Raw genomic sequence first — 26,446 nt, 5'->3', positions numbered from 1 at the left:
TACGAATATTTGTATATTACAGATAACACCTGTACAGTGTGAAAACAAGAACTAGCCGCTCCAGCACTTAGACATAGGGCGTGTAACCCTAAGAATTTTAAATTTTAAATTTAAAATTTAGAGAAAATTTAAAAGGTTTTAAAAACATCATAACTAAAGATTTTTAAAGTGCTACTACAAGAATATCAAATTTGACGTGTGCAACATAATCTACATACCAGACATATATCAACGATGTAGATGTTGATAATACGAAGAATATGACATTGTGTTTTTAAATGTTAAATTTTAGACTGGGGTCAGTGTGGCAGCAACGTTAAGAGTATACACCTGATGATGGCCGATAGAGGCCGAAACATGTAGTGTAGAAAGAACAAGATCAAAACATATAATATATATTGTTTGCACTTGGGACGGAATTTGTGTCATTTATCGAATGTTAAGTACTGAATATGTTGGTATGTCGTCATGAAATTCTCTCAATAAGTTAATTGTATTGTATTGTTGTATTGTATTGGAGAGGGTGGGTTTCCCTTGCACTTAGACCAACTGAATAAGTTAATTAGTCTTCTGCCTTTTTTTTCCTGTGGCGCTACAGCCCCAATTTGGACCTAGGCCTACCTCACTTCGGTTTACTAGATCTTAAACATTCGGTAGGACTCCTTGGCGGGTGATCAGCTCGTCACAAGGCCTCTATCTGTACACAAACACAGAAAAACGCACATACACAAACACTAAACATCCATGCCCTGAGCAGGATCCCGGCTTCCGAGCAAGTGAAGACTGTACATGCCTTAGACCGCTCGGCTACCGTGACCGGCAGTCTTCTGCCTGGAATGAACCAAATTATGTTACAGCTTTGATAGAACTGTGTGACTGGTTCTCCTGTTCATCACATTTTGAAAGTAACAAAATGCACTGACTCATAGGACGTCTGTTTCCTTGAAGAAGGAATCGGAAAAATATTTGTGTACTTATGACCAACATAAAGAAGTAGCTGATGACGTTATAAGAGTAATTCCTTGTATCATAAAGCAGAAAGTCTAAGCAATTAAAGTAACTTATTATGTATTACATAAAAGAACGATTTTCGAGTTCTGTTAGAACAGATGGAACTTCGAAGAATTGAATTTTTTTTACTTTAAAAGTAGGATCTTGGAATCAATTCATTGAACAGTGCTTATTTTCTTTAGGATACCAGTTGAGTATGTGGAATAAGGTGGGTCGCGCCATTGCTCAAGCGGTTAGCCTCTGGCTTTCCACCGCGGCCGCCCGGGTTCGATCCCGGGGTCTGGTCAGGTGGGATTTGTGGTGGACAAAATGGCGCTGGGGCAGGTTTGCTCCGAGTAATTCTGTTCCCCTGCCTATATTAATTCCACCAGTTGCTCTACAATCACCCTCACCTATCATCTGGGGCTGGTGCAATAGGCTAGAAGAGGCCGCAGTACAAAGGACTTAGTCCCACCCCACTAACAAAAAAAGTGTGAAATAAGGTAAGTAGATAGATCATATTTACAAAGGCAGCACGGTCTAAGGCATGAACTCTCTTCGCTCTCTCGAAAGCTGGAATAGTGTGTTTAAATCGTACTCAAAGCATGGATGTCTGTGTATGCGTTTATTCTGTATGTGTTGTCCTGTGTTTAGGTAGCGGTCTTGCAACAGGCTCATCACTCGTCCAATGAGTCCTACCGTCTGTGTAAAAAATATTTCGAAATTGAAGAAGAGGCCAGGGCCCAACAAAGGGCTGTAGAGTCATTAATGAATGGATGGATGGATGGATGGATGGATGGAGATAGATCGTATAATACGAAAATTATCAGAGAAAAAATTTTGCGTTAAAATTTGCAAAACTATTGAGGATGCGAAACCGTATTGCACATTTCATATAATGAGAATCCGTACTAGTGAAATTATGCACATCGATGTACCGCTAACTTGCATAATTAATTATTACTTTAGAGCTCCTTTCAGCCTCACTACATAGGTAAAATAATCTGAGGGATTATAAGGACCATAAATCCTTAAGTATACTCCTAATCCAAACCCGAACATATATTTCTTATCGTATTATTTAAAAATGATCTAGTTTAATGTTAACAATCTTAAATTTTGCCTTTATTTTATAACTTCACTTGTTGCAGTACGTTCTAAAATTAGAAACTTTGATGATGTAAATATTAACATATGATAAGCTCTCACGACAAATACCTAAATCTCTGTCTTCAAGAGCTCTTTCATGACTTAATTTCGCAGTTTTCTCCCTGGCGTGTTAACCATTGTATGTAAATGGAGGGCTTGTTTCGTTTACGAATATAATCTTCGCAAAGGGTTGCACTCCCCTGTTGTTAAAACCAGCTGGCATCAAATAATTTAAGTTGCTAAGTATGCGATTATTATCTGGCCCTCTTTTTGACTTTATAGCCATTGCATATGCGTTTTCTCTACATTAGTGTCACCAAACTGCTTGGCAGAGAATCTGTATTATATATAACTGAACATTTTGGCCACAATTCATGAATAGTGAACATAAATACTGTCGAGAAAAATGATTTGAGCAGACACACAATCACGCATTGAACATTCGTTGCCAAATTGATTTACTTGTACGTTACAGAACAGTGCGGTAAATTATGCGCTGGACTCTAGGGTATATCTTGATAAGGGATGGACCAAGTGCGTAAGCCCAGAGGGCATAAATATGTTCCGCTTTTGTGGTAGAATATTTCCTTCCTTTTCGTTATGGCTTTTGTCTTTCCTAAGAGAAAACAGAACTGTTACTTTATTGGACGGCAAAACATGATTGTTCTACCAACGTTATATGCACTTATCATTTCAGATTACGATGTTAACATATTGTCATGTGATTGAGTGACTATAGACGGGGTTTTTATTGCTAGTCTGATTTATTGGGCAGTTTAACTAACAACTGTTGACTACACTTTACAGATCACTATTACACAGAGTCTAGTGTTCTGTAACCATCTTCACTACTCTGCTTGGTAACGTCTTCCAACAGTTGATGTTCCTCTGCTTCCGGGCTCACGTCCTCGCAGGATGGCCGCCATCTCACATTAAACGCTTACTCTTCTAACTGCTGTCTCAGGACTCTCCCATAATATAGCAGCTGGTCCCAATTATATAGCCTAGGCATGGACCACACAGAAAACACCGACGATAAAAGTTACTCCATTGTTGCGTGTTACACAGTTGTTTTCTAGCAGTGCGCACTTTTCTGTCTCCACAGTTCTTGCTTTGAGCACATATGCCACATTTCTCCCACCTTAAGGCTGGTTGTCCCGAGTAGCCTATCGGCATGTTACCGATACTTCCATTTACGGGGAGGGAATATGCTGTAGTGGCCGGTGCTCTTACAGCGCCCGCACTGAAGCCGCTACTAGTAAATTACGAGATGTATTTGCATGAAGCCTCACAATTTCATGTGTTCAGTATATTGTCAGAAATATTCGAAATGGTGGAACCCTTAGTTGCGGAATATAATGTACTAATACCTGGGCCAGTATATCGACCGTAGGAACACATACAGGCAAGAAAGCTTCTTGTTCTGAGAATTTATGTTTTGAATAGTTGGTACAATCTGAGGTATGGTAAGATATTAATGCTGCCCTGGTGCAACTCCCCGAATAAACTGACCCGTGTGGTAACACATCTGAAGTTTGTACGGGATCTGACTGTTTCGAATCTTGGAGCTTTTTCGATGAAATGACCATTTTGTTTCCTGGAACCCATTTTTATAACCGATACTGCTGAAGCCAGAATATCCATATTCACTCGGCGCAGACAAGTCTATTATGGATAAACTCTTAAATACGAACATGAAGAAAATATGTCAGCCTTACGCGCCGGCCGTCCTTTTATTCTCCAGGAAATTCCTGGTATCCATTTCTGTTAGAGGCTGAGTCGACCCCAGTGCCATAGTGCGGCTGGAAGGATTAGGTAAATTGAAAAATCCAATGATAAAATCGGGATTCGATCCCGCGAACTTCCGGCTTGTAGCATAGAGATTCCACCAACTACGCTATCGCGTGCCCCCATTTAGTCATATGCATACAAAATTCCTTCAGGACAGTTTGGTTTCTTAAAGCAAATTCTTTTTAAGCCTTATTTCAAAAGGCAAAAGAATGTTATTTGTCCGTGCATGTTTTTATGCACGTTCCATGATATCATTTTTTTTCCTTGGCACTACAGCCCCAGTGGGCCTAGGCCTACCTGCATGAACTTCTCCGTTCACTTCCATTTTTCTCGATTTTACACATACGGTAGGACTCCTTGGGCGGGTGATCAGCTCGTCGCAAGGCCTCTACCTGTAGACAGACACAGAAAGACGCACACAAACATCCATGCCCTGAGCAGGATTCGAACCCACGATCTCGGCTTCCGAGAGAGCGAAGACAGTGCATGCCTTAGACCGCTCGGCTACCGTGACCGGCATGATATCATATTACTTGAAGGAATTAAATTATTTCAATGAACTCAGCGTCATATCATGTTATTGGACATGAATCAGAACTTTGGGGTGTAAATGTCTCTCTTAGGCGAATACACAATGACAAAAGTGAGAATTTTTAGGTGTGGAATGCATCAGCAGCATAACTTTCCAGTCTTACACAACATTATGTTTCTTAAACATATAACCTACACTCACAATTTGATGAGAAAAGCTTTACGTAAAATGTAAAACAAGAATATTGTCCGTATGAAATTTTGGTTTCAGCTGACAAAAGGGTACACGAAAAATGTTTTGAAATAATTGTGAGAGCATAAAGGCGTTTACAAACATTGCGACTTATTTACTTCTATTCTGTAAATACCTACATTATATGGCTACAGTGAAGAACTTTATGAGTAAGTATCTCCATGATGCATACTGCCGTATTCAGGTCTATTTTTTATCAGATTCTCTTCGTCTGTTTTGGAAACTGTAAGTCTCGGCATAGCACAGAGGATTCTTTGTTGAATATCTCCTCTTAAAGTAAATTTATACTTCAGCTAAATGCATTTCAGTTGCTGATGTTGTTTGTAAGCACATAGACGTATTTGAAAGTAAAAATATATCTCTTAATCATATTTTAATGTGGTGTTTTCTTAATTATTAAAATATTTATTGTATTTATTATTTTCATTATGTATGTGAATATATATTTTCTTCACTCAGCATAATGGTTGGCTTGATTGCGTACACTGAATTTTTATATTATTTAAATATTACAAATTACCTTGTTTTTTCTTTTGTTTTTGTTAATGTGTTTGTTTTGTTCCCTTCTTTTGCTCGTGCTCATTTTATAATTGGCCTTCGGGTTGTTGAGCAAGAAAGTAAATAAATAAAGAACTTAATTTAATGAAAATTGAAAGTAAGCTGAAAATATCGACTGTTTTCTAAGGAGTTTTGAATCCAACTGAAAACAAAATATGATAGGTATTACATAAATATGGATTAACGTATTTCTTACGTACAAGAACGCACAAAACGATTCTGTCTCGACATGTGTAACTTGGAAATTTACAATGTGCTTGACCAACCACTGAAAATTCGCACCCTACGGTGAAATATGCACGGATAATTTACGGACGGCTTTGAATGTACTCAAGCTTTGCCAGCCAGGCCATTGTGTTAACTAGCCCTTCACCCCACAGGAAGCGATGCAGTTGGCTGTGTTCCACCCACACTCTCTCTTTCTTCCTTAGTTTCTCCCACTCTCTATTCCTTTTCAGTTCACACATTGAGTAACCGACTCCATTTGTCTTGGTCCCGTAAGAGAAGCTCTCGTAGTTTCAGGGGTTTTGTTCGTTTTCTGTTGGCCCCGTAAACGAGACACTGGACGCAGTGGAAACCCCACAAACAGTGATCCCGACATGCACAAAACCCCAACCTTCACAATGTCCAGCTACACAAACTTCAGCACCATTCAAATTAAGTTTGGACTCAACTCCAGCGTCACTGGTCCGCGTGTGAAGTTATGTCCAGTCACCACAGCTGCGGTTCAGGATGGGGCGCGAGTGTTTTAGAATTTATTATAATGCTGCTAACGTTATTACCACTCACCACTCATAGCAGTAGTTTTCTTTTCGTGAGGCTCGGATTCCTTTAAGTACTGCAAATTTGATGTTTTGAATTCACAGACACAGGGTGACATTGGCTGTAGTAGAAATTTTGATTTAAAATTTTGCGAGAGCAGTGGTCGTGATAAGTTCTTATAGTTCGTGAATTCGTGTGTAGGAGCTAAGGAGAGCTGTGGCACTAAACAATAAACCTCATCATCCACACTTTCGTCCGTACATGACCAAACAGTGCGACAATATCAGTTATATAATTTATGGTAGTTTGTCTTCATATATTATTATTATTATTATTATTATTATTATTATTATTATTATTACAAGTACATATATTGTCCTTGCTCGCCACAAATGGCATAACCATTGGAAATTTACTTATTTTATTTTTCTTGCCTGTTAATGCTAATTTCAATTTTTCTTGGAATTGTTATTTATTTATTGCTGTACTTATTGCTTTGCAGNCATATTTTGTATTTTGCTCTTTAATTATTTTTGTGTATTTCTGTGTGCTCGTGCTGACTTTGTAATTGGACTCTGTGCTGTTAAGTTTGCACGTAAATAAACACGAATTGAATTGAATTATTGTTAGTAGTAGTATTACTATTATTAACCAGAGCCTGTCACGGTAGCCGAACAGTCCAACGCATGTACTGTTCTTGCTCGCTCGGAAGCCTGGATCATGGGTTCGAATCCCACATAAGGCATGGAATTTTGGTGTGTGCATGTGTTTATTCTGTTTGTGTTGTCCTGTGTTTAGGTGGAGGCCTTGCGACGAGCTAATCACTCGTCAAAGAAATCCTACCGTCTTTGAAAATTATTGATGAAATTGAGAAAGCAGCCCTGTGCTCCAAAGCGGGAGCGGGAGGAGAGAAAAAAAGAAACTCTACCCTGCTCTACCGTCGATGAATCACCTCCAATTAAAGTAATACTACTGATATCGTATTATCGTATCTCCATTCACGAACAGTACGTTCAGAATCGGCGGAAGACCAAGAAACCTGACATTTTGTTCCATTAATCTAAACGCTCTCAATTAATATTCGACAGTGCGAAACAATTTTAAGTGAAGGCAAGAATCTATCAACTGAATATTTAAAATTATGCACAAAGAACGTTAAATGTTGACAGTCATTTTAAATTTTAATTGTATTATTATCCTCGGTTTACTTTCTGTTCATTAAGAAATGTTTACTAACTGGTTAAGACATTCTATAGGGGCTCGGATGTGTGACGTTTATCTACTTTACTGAATTCAAAGAAAAGAGCAGCATCGAGGGTATCCCTAAGTAGAGATAAGAACATCGCGTGCGGGGTAATTAGCTACATAGCAGTAGAATTAAAGTCATTAGCAATCATTACATTACATTACACTGATGTCCATTAAGCTACATGGCCTTAATTTATATATGTGGGTCAGTTCAGGCCATACTGTCAAAAGGACATTATTTACCACGCCCTTACATTTCCACCTGTTTTCTTTACGGCCTTAAATTTATAGTCATTATTCTGAAATGTCCTAACTGATCAAGTCATAGGCGTTTCAGAATGTTGCCACTTCCATAGCTTTGTCTGACCTATTTATGCAGACTTGAAAATATTATTTTAATTATTTGACACAAGAAGATCAGAACTAAATCATTTTCACGATGAAATATGTTGTCAAATTCGGGAAACAACGAGATTTATCCAGTCCCGGTTCTTTTCAAATTCACATCTTATATCCAAAATGTAAAGATTAACGTATATATCATACATACATTTTATCTCACTCTGAGACAGAGTGTCTGTTGCGAACCTTTGGGTGCAGACCGTTGAGAGAGGTAAGTTCTTTCGTAATTTGAGAGATGAAGCAAGCGAAATCTGGAAAGAAACAAAATTGTGATGAGCAGGGCCCGGATTTTGATGCCATGTCATCTTTTTTTCCTTGTATCCTATGCGATGCTCTTAAATATATAAATCTCGGATATGAGCTGCTGGTTACAGAAATGTAAATTTTATAGATAATTTTTTGTCATTTTTTGACATTTTTATTTTTAAGGTCATTTTTTTTTCATTTTGGGGGTAATTTTTTGGTGAATTTTTGGACTTTTAAGGGTATTTCTTGTCATTTTTGGCCATTTTAAGGAATTTTTCTTCATATATTTTCTGAACTCGTAGATATAAAAGTATTGTCGGATAACTTCAAGCCGTCCCTTGAAATAACTAGGTTTACACGTATGGGAAGATATTATAAAAATTGATTTTAGGAGGGGATGACACGAAATTGTGGTATGCATTCTACCAAATCAGGTAGGGTCAGACGCCCGGTCTTTGTGAAAGCGGCAGAATGTTGACCTTTAGACAGAGCTCTATTGTAGACCAACAATGTGAAATTACATGGAGGACGGCGGAGCCGGAGTTCGAGTCCCGGTGGGGCAAGAATTTTCATTTCTCTATGTCAAGAACGGTTCTGAGGCCCACTCAGACTTCTATACAATGGGTACTGGGGGCTCTTTCGTCGGGGATAAAGCGGCCGGGGCGTGAAACTGACCACTCACCCCCAATTAGTGCCGAAGTTAAGCCCTGGATATATATATCAACTCGTCCATACGCCTTCATGGCGTTGTGCTTAATTAGTTAAGTACAGAGACAACTTTATGTACCGGACAGCCTCGTCCCTTCCTTTAATAGTTGTTAATATACTTCGTGGAAAGGACGCAAGAAAGCGCATGTCTTGGACTGAAGAGCATCGCTGAATATGCGTTTGTCTGCATAAATAGAAATGAAGACTTGATATGCCAAGGCACAATGCATTCTCACAGAACTGTGCTCATCACCTAAACCGACGGCTTATCTTCCTGCACCCAACTTCTTCAAGCAATCCTCGTCCACCAGTAACTCTGGGCAAGACATTTTATATCACGTGAAAAAAATATATGGGAGAAACTTTTAACAAGATTTTCATTATGAAGGCCTTCGTCTTTACTATTCCCAGAGCCCAACACCCCCTGCTGTGACCCCTTACACAGCGTTCAAAATCGATTTTTCAAGAGGTAGAACCAGTTTCTTTTATATACAAACTGTCTCTTGTCATCATTATAGGATGCATGCACAGAAGTGAGAGGAGACGGGTTTGACTGTTTACGCCCCGCGCGCCAGTTAAAGGCGCCAGTGTTACTAATTGTAACAGCAGGCGCGTTTGAGGGTCGGTGGTGACGGGCTGCGATGGCACTGAGTGGGGAGAGGGGTTGGGAGGGTCTTCGAAACTGAAAACATAAAAAAAAAATCTATGATGAATGAAGTGAAGTTGAATTATCGTATAATGCGGTAGTTCAAATATTTTTCAAGTAACATAATGGCTAAGTAATCGATTCTCCGGTATATATATAGTATGGAATTTTTTCACTATTGTAACCTAAATATAAAGCATTGTTTTCTTACGACACAACAGTTGAATACACTCATACCCCGAAGCTTTTCTTAAGGTCTTATAGTTACTGATTTTCCCTGAGAAAATTAATCAGACTTGACGAAGTTTATTAAAATATCAAAATAAGACCCTTTTTTTTCTGCTAAATGGTTGAGAGTTTGAACTTGAGTTCTTTCGTTCAGTGTTTAGCAGTAGTTCATATTGTTTCAAGAACCCAAGATTATATTTCTCCAAGGAAGGGAGTTCGGAAATTCTACGCGCTTCTTCTCAAGCATCCCAGTGTGATTTGTACTTCAAAACCAATATGTTTAAAGTAAAACCTCTCTTAGTTGATTGGCACCCTGACCTAGAGATAGTGATTCACTTCTCGCGAACAGTGTTCTGGTGGCCTAGCCCTGGCTGTATATGAGTGACATGTGTGGAGAAAATACCGGAAACGGAAATCAACGTAATTACAGATTTTCTCTTCGGTTTGTTTCACAAGTTTATAGTCGCGAATAACTAGTGGATATTAGTGTATTAGATATTAGTGTATGAACATACACAGCGGAATTAAGCCAAATTTAATGTTAATTGTGACCTTCGGAACAGAAATAGTGTTATATATAGGGGTGACTCTTAGCTGTGTTTAGATTATATAAATTTTAATTATTGACCACTTACACACGCCACTCAGGACTACACGTGATACAGCGTTATCACTGATCTACACACTTTAAAGTTCGCCCTTACTCACACATTAAGATTCTCAGTCTTCACTAGTCGTATCCTGGCAACGGGTCTATAACCGTCTCACTGTAACTACATATAGAGTCTTCAAGTTACACTCTAGCAACTCAACTAACTCTCAGTTGTCATATCTTCTCATTAATCTTCAACTTCCGATTTCAGAGACTCCCTCAATTCTCATCCTACCTGGCCTGTAATCTTCGTTATATAGCCTCGGTTCGATCTCAACATTAAACGTCGTTCCCTACCAATTCCTCTCTTATTATAGACGTGTGTTTATCTCTCCGCTGCACAGTACCGGCAGTTCTTATATTGTTGCATGCGGGTTAATTTCCGCGGGGACATGTTTACCGAGTCGTTGCCTAGTAATGAACGTCTACTCTGGTTCCACTGTTCCGGCTGTCACACGTCATGTCATAATATACATGAAGATACGGAGAAAAACTGTGACATAATTTATTAATATTTACTGACAAATATACAGAATTGTTGTGAATATATTGAATTCTGGTATTACATGGAATCACTGGTCTCGGATTTTGTGTTATGATTTCTGCCTACATCTCTCATCCTCACAGTTTTAAGTCAGGTCAAATTGTAGTGGTTTTATGTTGAACAAACCCCTGTCTTCTTCGGCGCTGACCGCTTCAATCTCAAATTAAACGCGCTACTTCTCTGTCATTGAATTATCACTCATGTCATCAGTATGTGTAGCTGTATAAAATGTTGTATATAATATTTGTGCCTTCCGTAATACGTACAATATTATTTATAAACCTTTACCAGTAAATTTAATACATGTGCCAAAACATTCACCATAAACTGAAACTGCTACAGCTGATGTGTCGGTTAATAATCCTTTTTCAGCATTTTTTCTATTTATTAATCTTAACCTTTCTCACTGAATATGATTTTAATTTAGCGGGTAACACTGGACATAAATCTGGGCATATAATCGGATAATATCGTCATCTCGTTATTACAGAAGACATTTCAATTACTGCTTTAATTTCCTGTTCCTCCGTTTTAAAAGAGGAGCTTTGACTCATCATTTTCAAAGAATTAGAACGATTCAACGGAGCACTTTTATTCTTGTTACCATATCTAATTAAGCAATTTACTACGTTGCGGACTGTATAGATGCAAAAAGATTAACTACACACAATTTAAACGAAACCATAATGAAAACCAAGTTTCTGGTATTCTTTGTGTACAGTGGCTATGAGAATGCTGAACCTAGTGAAGGAACTAGACTGAATTAAATCGTGAAAAATATAAGGAAGATTACCAGGTAGCTCGATGTAAGCGCATAATGTGGTTATGTTCCCATGCGAACTTTGTTTCACATTGTCCATGTGAGACATGACAAAGTAACGTAAGAGCGGATGTAGGACTGAAAACTAAACAAACGTAAGTGGATATTTGGGCCGCGCCATAGCTCAAGCGGTTAGTCACTGGCTTCCCACCGCGGCGGCCCGGGTCTGGTCAAGTGGGATTTGTGGTGGACAAAGTGGCGCTGGGACAGGTTTTCTCCGAGTACTTCGGTTTCCCCTGCCAATCTTCATTACACCAGTTGCTCCGCAATCACCCTCATCTATCATCTGGTGCTGGTACAATATGCCAGAAGTGGCCGCAGTACAAGGGACTTAGTCCCACCCCGCCAGGTAATAAGAAAACAGTGGATATTTTCAGCAGGTACTAAGCGAACGAACTGGGTTCTGTTCGGGTGAGGGGACGTGAAGCTGGCCAGTAGCGATGATGCGACTGCGGACAGGAAAGTAGAACAACAGGGTACAAGGCGAAAGGAACAAAAGCAAACTGTAATAAAACAGGAGAAAAAGCAAGACTCGATGTGAAGCCTAAATACTCTCAATCTAAAAAGAAAGCATGTTGTAAGACTTAAGGCTCTCATAGTGGTAGTTATGAAAATTTCCATTTTCTGGGATGTATCGCCGTGTAGTCCGTATATGAACAGACGTTTTGGGGGAATGTATCACCTCCATCTTCAGGATCGGAAATCAGCAGGACAAAAAACCAGCGGAAGCAGGTGCCTAGGTAGAATGAGCTATCAGTGGTGATAAAAATTACATAGCGGCCAGAGGGTAAGAGGAATGGGTGTTACCCAGTCCCCACTGGCTCGCTACTCTCCTCCTAAACGTCCGTTCATATACGGACTACACGATGCTATATCCCAAAGGAGGTAAATTTCAGGAAGCATATTTTTCAGAAACTGACAGGAGTGGAACGCAATGACATAGAGTTTATTTCTTGATCAGGAACTTCGTAACGTAACTAAGGATTTCGTGTTATTTTAGTGTACAGTTATATTGTTGTTTTCTGCTAAGTTCTGTGAAGAAATCTGATGAATTCTATTTTATGGTTTACACGTTTAAATACACGAGAAGGTTGTTCAAACAAGGTTATTAATCCAGAACTTTGAAGAGTTTGTTTTTCAGACAATTTTCGCACATCGTGTATTGAATTTGATAGGCACAGCATTCAATACAAGTATTCCGAAATCAATGAGGATTGTAGTTTGTAGTTTACAACTGCCTGTAACCGCAACACGGATAGTTCTCCAATGCCCACTGATGTAGATCAATAATAGTGAAATTCAGTTATACCTCCTAATCCCAATCCTACATGAAACCCTGTAACTCAGTCCCCTGCTCGTCTAGCTCACATTTCTCTTTGACGAAAAGTGAAGTTCCTTCTCTCAAAGGATCTCGTATACAGTCTTCCACGAAATCTTCTTTCTAAGACATCTGGTTATATAATATGCATTAAATGAAACAACGTGGCATTTTTTCAGAATTTCAGTTCCCTGAGGGCTGGGCTTTTAGCAGATACTAAAGACTAAAACTTGGGTTTGGAATATATAGCTTCGCTAATATATTAAACTGAGACCGGAGATTACAGTAAAACTTGAGTGTCTACACTCTGTACCCAGAAGCCTTCTGTTTTATCTTCGTCTTAGGCACGTAATTTCCTATGAATTGTTCGGTTTGATTGCTAATATGAATCATTAACTAAAGATCCACAATCTCTTGCTCAGTGAAATTAACTGGATGCATTTTTTCTCTAATATATACCACGTCACTCAGAGTTTCAATTAGACGTAATACCGCCAAGGTTTATATCCCAGCAGTACACAAAGAAGAGCGATGAACATCACGCTGTGTCCGCCGTACCCTCGAGAACTATAACTGGAGCTAAATTGATTTCAGGCCTACCAATAATACTACACTAAAGACTACAACTAGCAATCAGAATTTCGTGGACTCGAACACTGACTTGGGCTGTTTTTATTGAGATTTCTCTTGAGCAATTTCATGAATGGTGCCCTTTCATACGCAAAGACTAAATCCTTTATTCTCCTTCCTGCAAGTCCACGTTCATCCTAGTTATCACATAACAGCCTTAGCGACCTAATCGAACCTTATAAAATGTTGCTGAACGCAAACAAATTTAAAATCAGTTTTCTGTAAATAGGATACAGGTTCTTATTCATACATAGAAACTTTTTAATATTCAATGGATTAGCAAGACTCCTCTGTCATTTACAAAGAAGTTTAACCACATTACAAATATTGACCGGGCTGTTTTTTAGGGAAAGTGGTTTTCTTTGTTCCGCAAGAAGAACGTTGGAAATAGTTTTACACGTTTAGGGTATAACCACTTATCATCGTGCTGTGGGCACTTTGCTTATAACAAAATGTTCATCGGAGTATGAAATTCTCTGGTTCATATCACTAAGTATATTCTGGGAAATAGCTTCGGTTCCATTTTAAAAACCTTGAGATCGTGGAAGTGCTTAATGCTTAGTACTGAAACACACGAGTAGTACATCCCTCTTTAAAATTCCCTTCTGCTTTTTGTAGAGCGTTTCTCAGATTCACGCGCATATCCGTTTATATGGTAAATTTGTCCCTATACTTAACTAATTAAGCACGACGTTATGAAGGCATATGGGGTACTAGATGTGTAGATCCACGTATTTCTGACCTCGGCAATAGTTGGAGGGGAGTGTTCAGCTTCACGTCTCGGCTGCTTTACCCCCGGAGAAAGAACCCCCGGTACCAATTGGAAAAGAGGATGGGTGGTCCTCAGAACCGGTCTGGGTGACGTAGAGAGGAGAAAAACCTTGCCAGTGAGTTGCCTTGCCACTAATATATATACGTGTATGTATATAATATTCTTGAGAAGCTAGTCTTCGGTCAGCCTGTCAGTAACTCTCCTCCTTTATGATTACTCATCACGTTCACAAGCCACCCTCATTTGTCCCTATTCTAAACCCAGAATGATTCATTCCACATCGGCATTTTTTTTATCTCAGAAATATTTCAGTTTTAGCCTTCCATATTAGTCCGGCTCTCTCAAGTTTGTATTTCTCATATCTTCCTACGTCTTTATATCGTGCCTTCAAAAACACATTAGTAGCAATAACTTCTGAGATGGGAGCAAGAAAGGCACCATTCTTCTAATATGACGTGAAATACGTATTTTCAAATGCTCCTTTAATGATAAATTATAAAAATGAGTTTAACGTAAAAATATAGAAAGGACTATTTCATTACACTTTATTTTACACTACATGTATGATGTTCTTATATTAATTATAAAGACATGTAGCTACAAATTATCCGGAGTTCATGTTAAGAGTACAGACTGCAGTTGAATACAAAGTAAGAACAAGTTGAACTGTGTGAGTTCGTAAATATTGTAGAAGGTTTGCTTTGTATCTAAGGGCTATAGGGTACATCCATATTACAATATAAGGAAATTTGCGAATTATGAACTGATGCAAGAGGGTGCGTATTCCATTGCCCTTCTGTTGAATGTTTTATAATTTATGAGCATCATGGAGCAAGGAGAGAGAGATATGTGCGTCAGAGATTAAAATATTACCTACTTGTATCCAGATATGAAGACTGGAATATTTTTTGCATATTATAGCTTTCACTTTCTCTGTACATTTTAATCTAAAAAATTTATGCACTCGAAAGGTCTGCTAATGCAAGAGACGGACTTATAAAGACAATTGCTTCTGTTTTATTTAAAATGATCTCAGTGCCGTCAAAATTACAAACGTTAGTAAGCAAACGTTATTTTCTATAAATTGTAGGGGATATGAATTATACGAATAAGTTAAGACGTACACTAAGCCATGCTAATCTATGATACGAAATTAATTTTTAATTTTATTTTACACGTTTAGAAATATTACGACACCTTAACTGGAATTTAACAAAAATTGGAGCATAAATATGAAAAAATGGAATTCATTTGTGGCGCACTTTTGTTTTTGCTGCAGTTTTGTGACAGCATAACAACATAAAGAGATACAATGATATAAACCAATAAAAGCACACATAGTATTAAGCGGTAATTGAAACTACCGAATGTAAATATACTGTAGGCATAAGATACCAATCCCTGCGCATGCGTGTAAAGTTATAAACCGGAGATATAAGATGACTTCATTATTTATTGATCGTACTGTATGTGTAAATGGAATGTAGATACAGAGAACTTCTCCACTAAACATATGGCGACGGTATGGCGCCAAGCATATTGTAGCTTATTAGTCTGACGCTTCTATTTTGTTCCAGTAAGAAACGAACCTTTGGTTTATGTGCGTATGTGAAAGCATTGTCTTCCCATTCTGTGCTGAACATGCATATCTTCGTTATCAGGATCAATAAGATATATTCTCCTCAGGAAATAAGGCGGAGAGGAGTTGTCTTCTTGGAGAAATTGGAATATCGTGGTCCATTTGTCTTATACGACTTTCATAAGTTAAATACATATGGCTGTATATGAGAGAAGTCTGGTCTTTGAGATGAAATTGTTCTCATCTTACTATTGACTCTATTCTTCGACGTTTCTCATCCTTTCAAACTTCTCTTTAACCGTAATTCTTACCCTGTTCTTTCTCTTGTTTTCCGCTGACCCGTGAAGTAAGAAACTGCACTGGAGAGGTTTGTTTTCTTATACATGGCGAGAATACAGATGCTTGTTTTTCATGTAAAAGACGGCCTTTCTTTCATCCCTTATGAATTCGAAGCACGTAACTTTATAACCACTGTTTAGATTAACCCGCCAAGCGTAGAAGGACGTATGAATGCTTCTGTTGCCCTTGTAACAAATAGATTAGTAGAAACTAGAGTACATTCACAAGAGAATAGAAGTGAACGTGTTCGTGCCACTGAATTAATAAGGAACAAAAAGGTCTCTTAAAAAACTGCCTAAATTAATGTTAGTGCCGATCACAATGGTCGCGGGGTCTGAGGCATGAACTGTCTTCGCCCGCTCAAACACTGGAATCATGGGTTCGAATCCCACTTGAGGTATGGATGTCCGTGTGTGTTTATTCAGTGTTTGTCTTGTCCTGTGTGTAGGTAGCGGCCTTGCGACTGGCTGATCCCCCATCCAAGGAGTTGTGTTAACTGCGTACAAGATCAGAAACCTGAAAAAGCGGCCAAGGTCCAACAAGAGGCTGCAGAGCCATAGAAAGACAGACAGACAGACAGATAGTTACATACAAAAACAGAAATTAATGCCGGTGCCTTCCTAAAATTTGTGTTTTGTATCCAGGAGGCCTTTAACCCTTAGATATAATTATTATAATTTAAGGACTCTGGAACAGCGAAACATAAACACTTAATGAAATATATATACATATATATCTAAGTAGTCATTTTTTTCTATTTACACTCATAAGCTTTCAGTGAACAAAGTATTTCATTTAATCAGGGTACACCTTTGCTAATGGGAAAATTAATGCAGACGCCCAAAACGTTGTGGGTGGATGTAGTGCTTAGGCTAACCTCACTCTATTCCGCTCTGGTCTATATACAAGAATACCTATATAAACAACTGTCTTAAAAATCCGACATGTAATATAAAATCATTTCAACCTGCTACAGAAATTTTCTCCTCGTCCGATTTTCTCTTTTAAATATCAGTATTTACGACTANCTGAAGATGGAGGCGATACGTTCCTCCGAAACGTCGGTTAACACCACATATACACGGTGCCAAATCCCAGAAAACTGTTTTCTTCATAGTCACCACTGTGAAAGCCTCAAATCTTACATAATCACAGAGTTGTTGACGTAGGGTTGAATAAAGGAACAGGAGAGGATAGGTTTAACTTCACTGAGTTCTTTGGATGGGGTGAGACTGAGTCTACTTGGCAGTTCGGCCATTACCTAGCCTATTGTACCAGTCCCGAATGATAGATGATGAATGTGGAGCAGTCGGTGTAATGAGAATTGGCAGGGGGAACCGAAGTATTCAGACAAAACCTACTCCAGAGCCACTTTGTCCCTTATGACCTGTGGTCGAATCCGGGCCGCCGATGTGGGAAGCCAGCAGCTAACTGCCTGAGCTGTGGTACTGCCTAATTTCACTGATGATTGAAAGCTAATAAACTTATATTTTGAAACTATATATCCCATTTATAAGTTGGGCGAAGTTAATAGTAGAACTACAGAAATTGTATGAAGCATTTCATATAATCTCACTCGATGGTATTTTCACGTTATGGAGGTAAAGGGGTATGGAGCAGTAAAAACCTCAAAGTCTATGTCAGCAGCAAGGCACTTACTGGTTGATTTTGTCTCGTCAGACAGGCGGGAAAGAAGCTGTCAGAGAAAGAGGAACGGTCTGATCCTCCAGGTGGGACTTTTCAGGGGAGACTCGTAACTCCCTCACATAAGTAAGTAGAATACAGTTACATTCAACAGTGGAACATGTGCGTGAAATCGGAACAGGCTTCACTGCTTGTGCCACGAAAGAAAGAAAACTTAATATACATTTTGTCGTAGAACGGGTTGGCTGTTGTAGGTCTGTAAGCCTTGGTAATCACGTAGAATTCTGTTCATTGACTTCATGTGGATATTATTTTGAGTTATCCTTATAACAGAGTCACGTTTGTTTTATGCTGAATATCCGATAGTATTACGCATAAAGGACGAAGTCTCTTCGTTTATATGACAGTTAATCAAGCAAGAGGCGATGCTTGTGGCTTATTTTTTTTATATAAATATGGTAGTTTCACTCAGGTTATTGAAAATGTTTAAATTATTTACACATTCTTGTTCGACATTCTCGTGATACGTATAAGCCATATTCGGCGCTGTAAAGATACAGCGACATTATACAAATTTCAAGTAATTACTACATAAACCCACTCTCTTGAATGAGAATGCTTTAACTCAGACCCACCAGACGAATTCCGCGTCACACTGGCAAGTGGTGATTCCTTTCGGGCTCGTGATCAAGATCCACATACCACATTCAACACTACATAAAGAGTACAGCTGATACAAAATCATTTATAGCCAATCTTATTGAGATAAATATTTCGCTTTCGATGTAAGAAAGCACTGATTAGATTTTCATAATATACTCACTTTGCCTCGTCTTCACCATCAACTTGTTTGTCTTATTCTTCTAAGGTTCACAAATTACTTTTCGAAACCCCGTTGCTTAACATTATTTGGCCCTCAGATTTTTCAATAAGAAAACATATTTTCAGCTCTGAAGGCTACACCAGGCGCCACCACAAAAACCTTGTCTCTTGAAGGAGGTTCACAGTGTGGGAGAAAACATGTGCAGAACTCCATCTGTGACCTCTTTACATACATACATAGAGGCGTCTGAAAACGGGTTCAATAAGTGGACACTTGTCGCCTATCGTCATCTGGCATACGTCATACTACGTCGGATATAAACCGAAAGAATTTCATCCAGTACTTCACTTTAGTACGCCGATCATATTGGCCGCGCAGTCTAAGGGAGCCCATACACGTACGAGTCTGGCTCGCGAGTCCTACTCGGCTCGGGTTCCAATGAGCCAAACTCGTCCGTGTGTGGATCGCCACGCTCATACTTGTGTGATGAAATTAATCCGAGCCCGGCTCCTCGCCGAGCCAGGTTCGTATGTGTATGGGCCGCCTAAAGCATGAACCATCTTCTCCCGCTCGTACATTGGGGTATTTGGTTCGAATCCCACTCGAAGCTTGAATATCTGTGAGCGTTCAATCTGTGTTTGTGCTGTCCTGTGTGCAGGTAGCTGCCTTGCGACGAACTAACCCCCATCCAACCTAGGAGTCCTACTGACTGTATAGATTAAGAAACTGAAAATAGCGGCCAATATCCAAAAGGTTGTAAAACCATAGCGAGAGAGAGAGAGTTCATTTTAGTTTTATGAGATGGCACTTATTTTAAATATAACCCATCGTTTCACGTACACGAGATAATTAAGGAAATGTACCAAATTATGTATTTGGTTGTTTATTTATGGTCTATTTAAAGACGCAGTCAGTAGTTCAGATAGCGTCGAAAGGTGAAATGATTGTCGAATAATGCTTTGGAAAGATTGCAAAAGGAATAAGTCGTGACATAATTTGAGGAACTCCAAAACTGTGCTGGCATCTCTCTTGAGGGACAGGGAAAAACATTGAAAACCTCAGTCAAGACGGCTGACTTTCAAGCTATGTCAGTCTTGTTGGAACCTACTGTAGTTGAAGCAGAAGCACAAATCCCCCCACTGTGTTTGGTGAAATGTTGTGCCTCACAATTTCTGTAACTTTCATTTTCAGAATTCTTCGAATTCATAAATATTATACGGAATATATTACAAATTGTTTCTTCTATTTTTCAAGCAGATGTTTATGTCTAATATAACGAAAGTGTAAAAAAGAATATAGCTTTAGATGTGTGAAATTACATGGATCAGAATTCGTCTTCTGAAACAAACTTTTGTTCATCTAGTCAAAAAATTCAAAATATTTTGGAAAGGAAATTTCTTTCATCATCAGTAATCTGTCAGGCGACAGATCCACAGTCTCTTCCAAAACAGTTCCTCCACTTAATGCGATCTAGAGCTTTCTCCTTCAAATTTCTTTATCGCGTAAAAATCCCCACCACTATTCCCTGTTCTGAATTTTTAATTTGAAATTCAAATCACGGTAACTTTAGACTTTAGAATATTTATACTGTCATGATAATTTTTTCAGATGTTAATTATGAAATATATTAATTGAATAATATACATTTTGGAGTACATTGTAAACTCATTGTAAATTTACGTTCAAGAATATGGAAAAAGTTTGAATAAAATAGTAGACGCTAAATGCGTGTTAATGGATGACTGGGGCACAATGAGACGGATTGGGTGATAAGTTTTATTGAATTTCAGTGAACGAATAGCATACAATTAATTACACTGCTATTGAATGTTGTAAAATACCGATAAATTGCCGGGCATTTAAAACTGGATTCAACTTGATATATGGGATATGAGGCTAAAACAACGGGAAAAGTTAAGGTAATTCCTCATATGGTTTATGTCCTTGTCATATGAAGCGAATTTTCCAAACTTTCCATTGAAACTTTACAGATCAGATTGCCGAACTGAAATATCACAGCGACATGAGATACATCAGCGTACATACAAATTTTCTGTCACAGAATAAGACTTTATGGTAAGTTAGGAAAGTTAGCATTGTACTTTGCTTGAATAACTTATCGACGACGTAAGCGAGTAACGTCTCATAAATTTATGTAGTAGCATTTAAACACAACTGTAGATGTCGAATGTAGTGGTCAAGTGGGTAACTCTGCTACTTTGTATTCAGGATGTCCGAGCTTCAAATCTCCCTCCACACGTCTGTTGTGTTGACTGAGTTCTCTCGTGATATTCCTTAGACCCTCTGGGTAAATATCAGGTTAGTACCTGAAGTTATCCCACCTTAGCTTCCTTCCATTCTGATCTCAGTTCATTATTGAGTAATCATTCGAAGCAATGTAGTCTTGTACTACCACAGTCAATAAGTTCGTGGAAGTTGCAGTGCACTAGAGCGGATAGGTTGAGGCACGATATGATGCCCTGTCGGTTCATCTCTGGTCACAGCAAGAGGCAGTTATGTACAAACAGCTTAAGTAGAACTACGACCTCTATTATGAACTGCAGTTAAATGTAAGTGGCGGAAATCGAAAACGAGCAAACATCAAGTTCTGGCAAAAACTATGGAAATCCCCTAGCGATACATTTGGCGTAGGAAGAATTGGCTGTTGCTACACGACAACGCCCCTGCACATCGCTGTGTTCTTGTCCAAGAAGAACTGACAAGGCAACAGGCCACCATTTTGTCACACCCTCCGTACTCACCTGATCTCGCACCAAACGGTTTCTTTCTCTTTCACCGCTTGAAAGCAAAAGGTACGTGGTTGTAGATTTCAGTCGTCCGATAAGGTGGTCATTGCGACAAGAGACGCCGTAAGGGAACTTCCTGCCAGTATGTTTCAGCAGTGTTTTCAGCAGCTGTATCAATGTTGGCAGACTTGCATAGTGGCCAACGGTAATTATTTTGAGGGCTGTTTTGGATCTGTATAAGTGTATGTGAATACCTTGTAATATGATGCGATAAAACCACATTCCACGAACTTAATGACTCTACCACGTATATCGACACAATATGGCTCTGGGTTCGACTCAGCCTCTGACAGAAATGAGTACCAGGATTCTTCCTGGGGGGTAAAGGGCGGCTGGTGCTTAAGGCTGACCACCTCGCCACCCTCTGTGAGCCGACTGTCTTAGAAAATATGGTAGCCTCCACTTCTCACAACCCTGTAGGCCTCCACAGCCTGTTAAAGAATAGTTTCACGTTTTTTTACTGGCAGAGTAGTTAGATGAATGACCAGTGTGGAAACCACCCACAGTGAATGGAGAGCTAGCCAATCACGGGCTAGGAACCAGCCAATGCTAAGCAACTGCTGAGTAAACAGTCGTTACTAGGCAAAGCCTATAACAGTATGGACAGCGACATGCTTTCCATAGGTCCAACTTAATCAGGTTTAGGGCAGACGCTTTGAACACTTTCTGTAAACTGTCCGAAATGGTACCCGAAGAAATATGTGAATAATTAATTTTTAATTGTAAATGTCACTTAAGACCTGTCATCTCTTCGATATCACGTAGCTCCTAAACGACGCATCAGAGAACATAGGTTGCTTGACAAAATGTGTGTCTCTCTGCGAGATCTATCTCTCCTCAGAGTTTGTCGCAGTGGTCCTGGTTCACATTGTGTAGTAAGTTCCAGAACAATTTGTATCAAGATGGTAAAGAAAAGTCGACCAATGCAAACATTAAACATTTCAAATCTCACAGAACAATTTTGGTAAATATGAAGTACAAAGTTCTTTCATAAACTTAGTCAATATAACAGTTTTAGATATAGCTAGTCACAACGATGTATTATGTTCTAGTAAACAAATTGTGGCGTGCTCCAAAAAATCACAGAAGGCACGTCCATTGATAAGCAACAGCTGCGATAAAAATGTATATTTCCATGGAAACGTAATGCCCGTAGGCCGTTGCCTTGGAAGACTTTAAGCAACAAATGCGTTTCTCCAGAGATGAAGGGACAACAAAAGGTTCGTTTGCTTAACAGCGGCCAAGACCGAAGGCTCCTACATGGTGCGCTCTGTTCCGTCCGAGTGCAGGTTATAAAAGTCCAGCTTCGAAGAGACGAGTGCCAGTTCTTACTGTAGCTCCGACTAGAGCAGAAGCCAGTTCGCATCCGACAAAGGGACCAAGACACTTCAACAAGATTAGCGGTGCAAGAAGTAACTGTAACAGTGTTGTAAGAAACGTCTGACGACGTAATAAGTAGATGATAATTGCACTTGTAAGTGTAGAAGAAATTTGCCAATAAACATATTCGTCAAATCCGAGACCCGGGTGAATTATATTTTCACGTTACCTACAAAACAACCATATCATTGTCAGAGACATTTCAACAGTTATTTAGGAAATGCCATCACAAATAATTCGTCAATCCTTTTGATACAGACTGTACGCACGTAATGGCTTTCACTTAATCCGATGAAGAACATTTCTGTGTTGTAGGGCCGTTCCTTTTTTGTTTTGTTCATTTATTTGTTTGTCTAGGCTTGAGGTGAGAGCCTGCAATTAGTCACCTTCAGGCAGGAGCAAATTAGAAAATAGGTCTATTAAAACGGTACCGTTTCAAAAGCTCGAACGGAACGATCGTCATCTATATTCATCAGCCTTTGGGGTTTAATACTGCGGATCCACGGCGAAGACTGCTTGAAAAGAATGAGGTAAATTATCACTGAAGGCCTGAAGGGTTTTCGAGACGCCTTTATTTATGTCCAGCAGTCGTCACCTTCAAATACAGAAACTTACTCTGCCTTGATAACTTATTTATTCACTCCTGGGAAAATAATAGCTAATGAACTTTGTTCCTTTGTACCAAACACTGCGCTTGAGCATCTAGAATATTTGTGCTTTCTTACGAAAGTCAGATTTGTTTCAACTTGGGCCTCTCTAGATTTTTACTGACAGTTATTGATGATCTCTAATGAAGCTATACCGTCTTAGAACTGAATAAAATGAGAATTCGACTATGGGCGGCGAACTTAAAGGAATATTAAAGACATAATATGGACACTGTTCAGGTATACTGAACCTACTTTAGCTCATATAGAATTCCTGGACTCTGCACAGTTTTGTTGAAATTCACCTGAATAGTCTTTCATGCGTTTCAGATTTCTAATCATAACAGAGCTACGCCATGCACCGTCAGTGATGATTTTTAAATGAAGAGAATTGAATCTTCATTCTTGTGTTTTACTTAATTAATTAATTAATTAACTTATGGGCTAACACTAACGGATTGTTTCCCTCCGCATCATCTTCTCTGTAGCACACAACTGCTGAGTANGGCGCGGCCCTCAACTGCTGAGTTAGTATTGGATTTGTACTGCGAATGCTGCAGCCGCGTAGGCCTTGTTCGGATAAAGAAAGTGTTTCAGAGTTTTGTTTTTGTTCAAAACGCTCGAGATATTTGCGCCTTCTATTGGAATTTAAGTAGTGTAACATAACGCGTTATTATTGCGAGGAAAACTAGAAATTTTCTGTAAACTGAATTCTGTGGATATTATTTGTTCATAAGGCTCATTAGAGGAACTGCGCATCTCATGAGTTCATTTCAGAATTACTGCCCATGAAGTGCCACATTATCCATGCAGTTATTTAAAACCTGCATGCGAAACATTTGTGTGAGTTATCTGTATATATTTATGTATGTGTATATTTTTATGCATCCATTTCCAGAGGGTTCAGCGACATTTGTTCAAAGGGTCTCGGATATTGTTAATGTCACTGGTCGCAATTATTTACCCTTTCGGAATATGCATACATACATATTAATTGCAATTATTGTACTTTGACAATTAAGTGGTTGCATTAACCTTTTAATGCTACTTATACCTGAGCAGTATATTTCAATAGCGACATATTCCATGTAGACAGAACGATACTGTGAGTAGTTTATATCATTTTTGATACACTTTTTATGACTCGAGGGAAGGCGGTAGCGTAGTTGGTTGAGGCCCTATGCTACAAACCGAAAATTAGCGGGTTCGATTCACGATGAGCTCATTGGATTGTTGAATTGATCTAATCCTTCCAGCCACACTATGGCCCTGGGGACGACTCTGTCTCTAACATAAATGTATACCAGGAATCTTCCGGGGGGGGGGCTCTTAAGGCTGACAACATTATCACCATCTGTGAGCCGATTTTCTAGAGAAAATATGAGAACCTCGACGTCACAAAACCCCTATGGGCCTCCACGGTTTGTTACAAGGTTAGTTTTTTTTTAAGTGATGACTCATGATTAAATTAAGAATAAATGAAATTCGGATAATGTTTGCTGCAATTCAGTTCAGAAACTTATGTCTTTTTGTCTGCTGTCTAAAAACATAAGTATGAAAATATACAAAAATATTATTTTGCCTGTAGTTTTGATGGGAGTAAAATTTGGTCGCTACCTACACAGGACAACACAAACACAGATAAACGCACACAGACGTCCATGTCTCAAGTGGGATTCGAACCCACGATCCCAACGTTCGAGCGATCGAAGACAGTTCATGCCTCAGAGCGTGCGGCCACTGTGACCGGCAACGCGCAGTATACTACGAGTAACTGGGCAGAAGCGGTAACAGTTCTCACATGAATTCCAGTGGCGAGCCGTTCTGTCACGCCCAGAATACCGACCCGTACTCTTCCTTTCTCTGTCTCTCGAATCATATGCTTCGACAGTACTACGAAAAGGTGAACGATCGGTTCTTTCCAATTCATTGTTCACCCTTATCCAGTCATTATGTGTTACGTAGTGAGCTCCTAACATTAACTGAACTAGTAATGAATCCAGTGTAGTTGTACTGTCCATGTTTTATAGCAAGTTGTTGTCGGTTGGACACACGAAAGAGATATGTCACAGAAACATGAACGCTCCATGTTAAACGATTTATATATTTGAAGTTGACAGAGTACCAAATGATCCTACACACACACACAACTGAATAGGGACAAAGTAACACTGTCTTACGAATGGTCTACACGGTTTTATATCACCCGTTCAAAGTTCCGTCTAGTCATTTACAGGACAGGAAAACATTAGGTATCAGGCATACATAAATATCCTAAGCGAAAAAAACAGATAATTTGTTCTTTGCGTGCCCTAGAAAATGAATATACAAGAAGAACACGACAGGCACGTGCACATCCCCGGTCCATAATAACACCACATAACAGAAGAGTATTAAACGGCGCCAGAAATTACACGTGTAGGTATTTTAAGGCGGTAAGCTAGTCATCTTCAGAGCTTCTACATGTACGCTCGTTGTTGTAACGATTAGGAATTTGTAAATAGTAACAATCAGCATACTCGGCTGTTACTCTCGTGATAATTCCGTTTTCAGATTGAAAGTCTGAGAATCAGATCAGACTCTTTTTAATTTTAAAGTTTGAATATTTTCATAGTTTTCCTACGAGTTTTGCAGTATAAATGAAATTATGTCACGTAGTGGAGGGTAGAAGTGGTAGTGATTGGATTGATCTGGCTCAGGATAGGGACCAGTGGAGGACTCTTATGAATACGGCAATGAAGCTTCGGGTTCCATAAAATGCTGGGAAATTCTTGAGTACCTGCAGAATTGTCGGCTCCTCAAGAAGGACTCAGCTCAGTTATTAAGTAAGCAAGAAAGTTGAGTTCTATGTGTAATAATACAAATGCCGTCGTGAATGCAACAGTTTATTTGGTTGTAGTTCTTTGTCTTTTCTTCCTCTACACTACATGTTTCGGCCGCAACTGGCCATCATCAGGTCCATACGCTCGTATACGAGCG

General features: G+C 39.1%; 1 protein-coding gene across 1 annotated transcript in view; it reads left to right on the top strand.

Moving 5' to 3' along the window:
• The window catches only part of LOC111875430 (hemicentin-2), a 462,602-nt gene that overhangs the window by 426,318 nt on the left and 9,838 nt on the right, over nucleotides 1-26,446 (top strand). The gene's annotated exons all lie outside the window — the stretch shown is intronic.

Source organism: Cryptotermes secundus, unplaced genomic scaffold, assembly GCF_002891405.2.
Source record: "Cryptotermes secundus unplaced genomic scaffold, Csec_1.0 scaffold253, whole genome shotgun sequence".
Taxonomy (NCBI): Eukaryota; Metazoa; Arthropoda; class Insecta; order Blattodea; family Kalotermitidae; genus Cryptotermes; species Cryptotermes secundus.
This window is presented reverse-complemented; position numbering and strand designations above follow the sequence as displayed.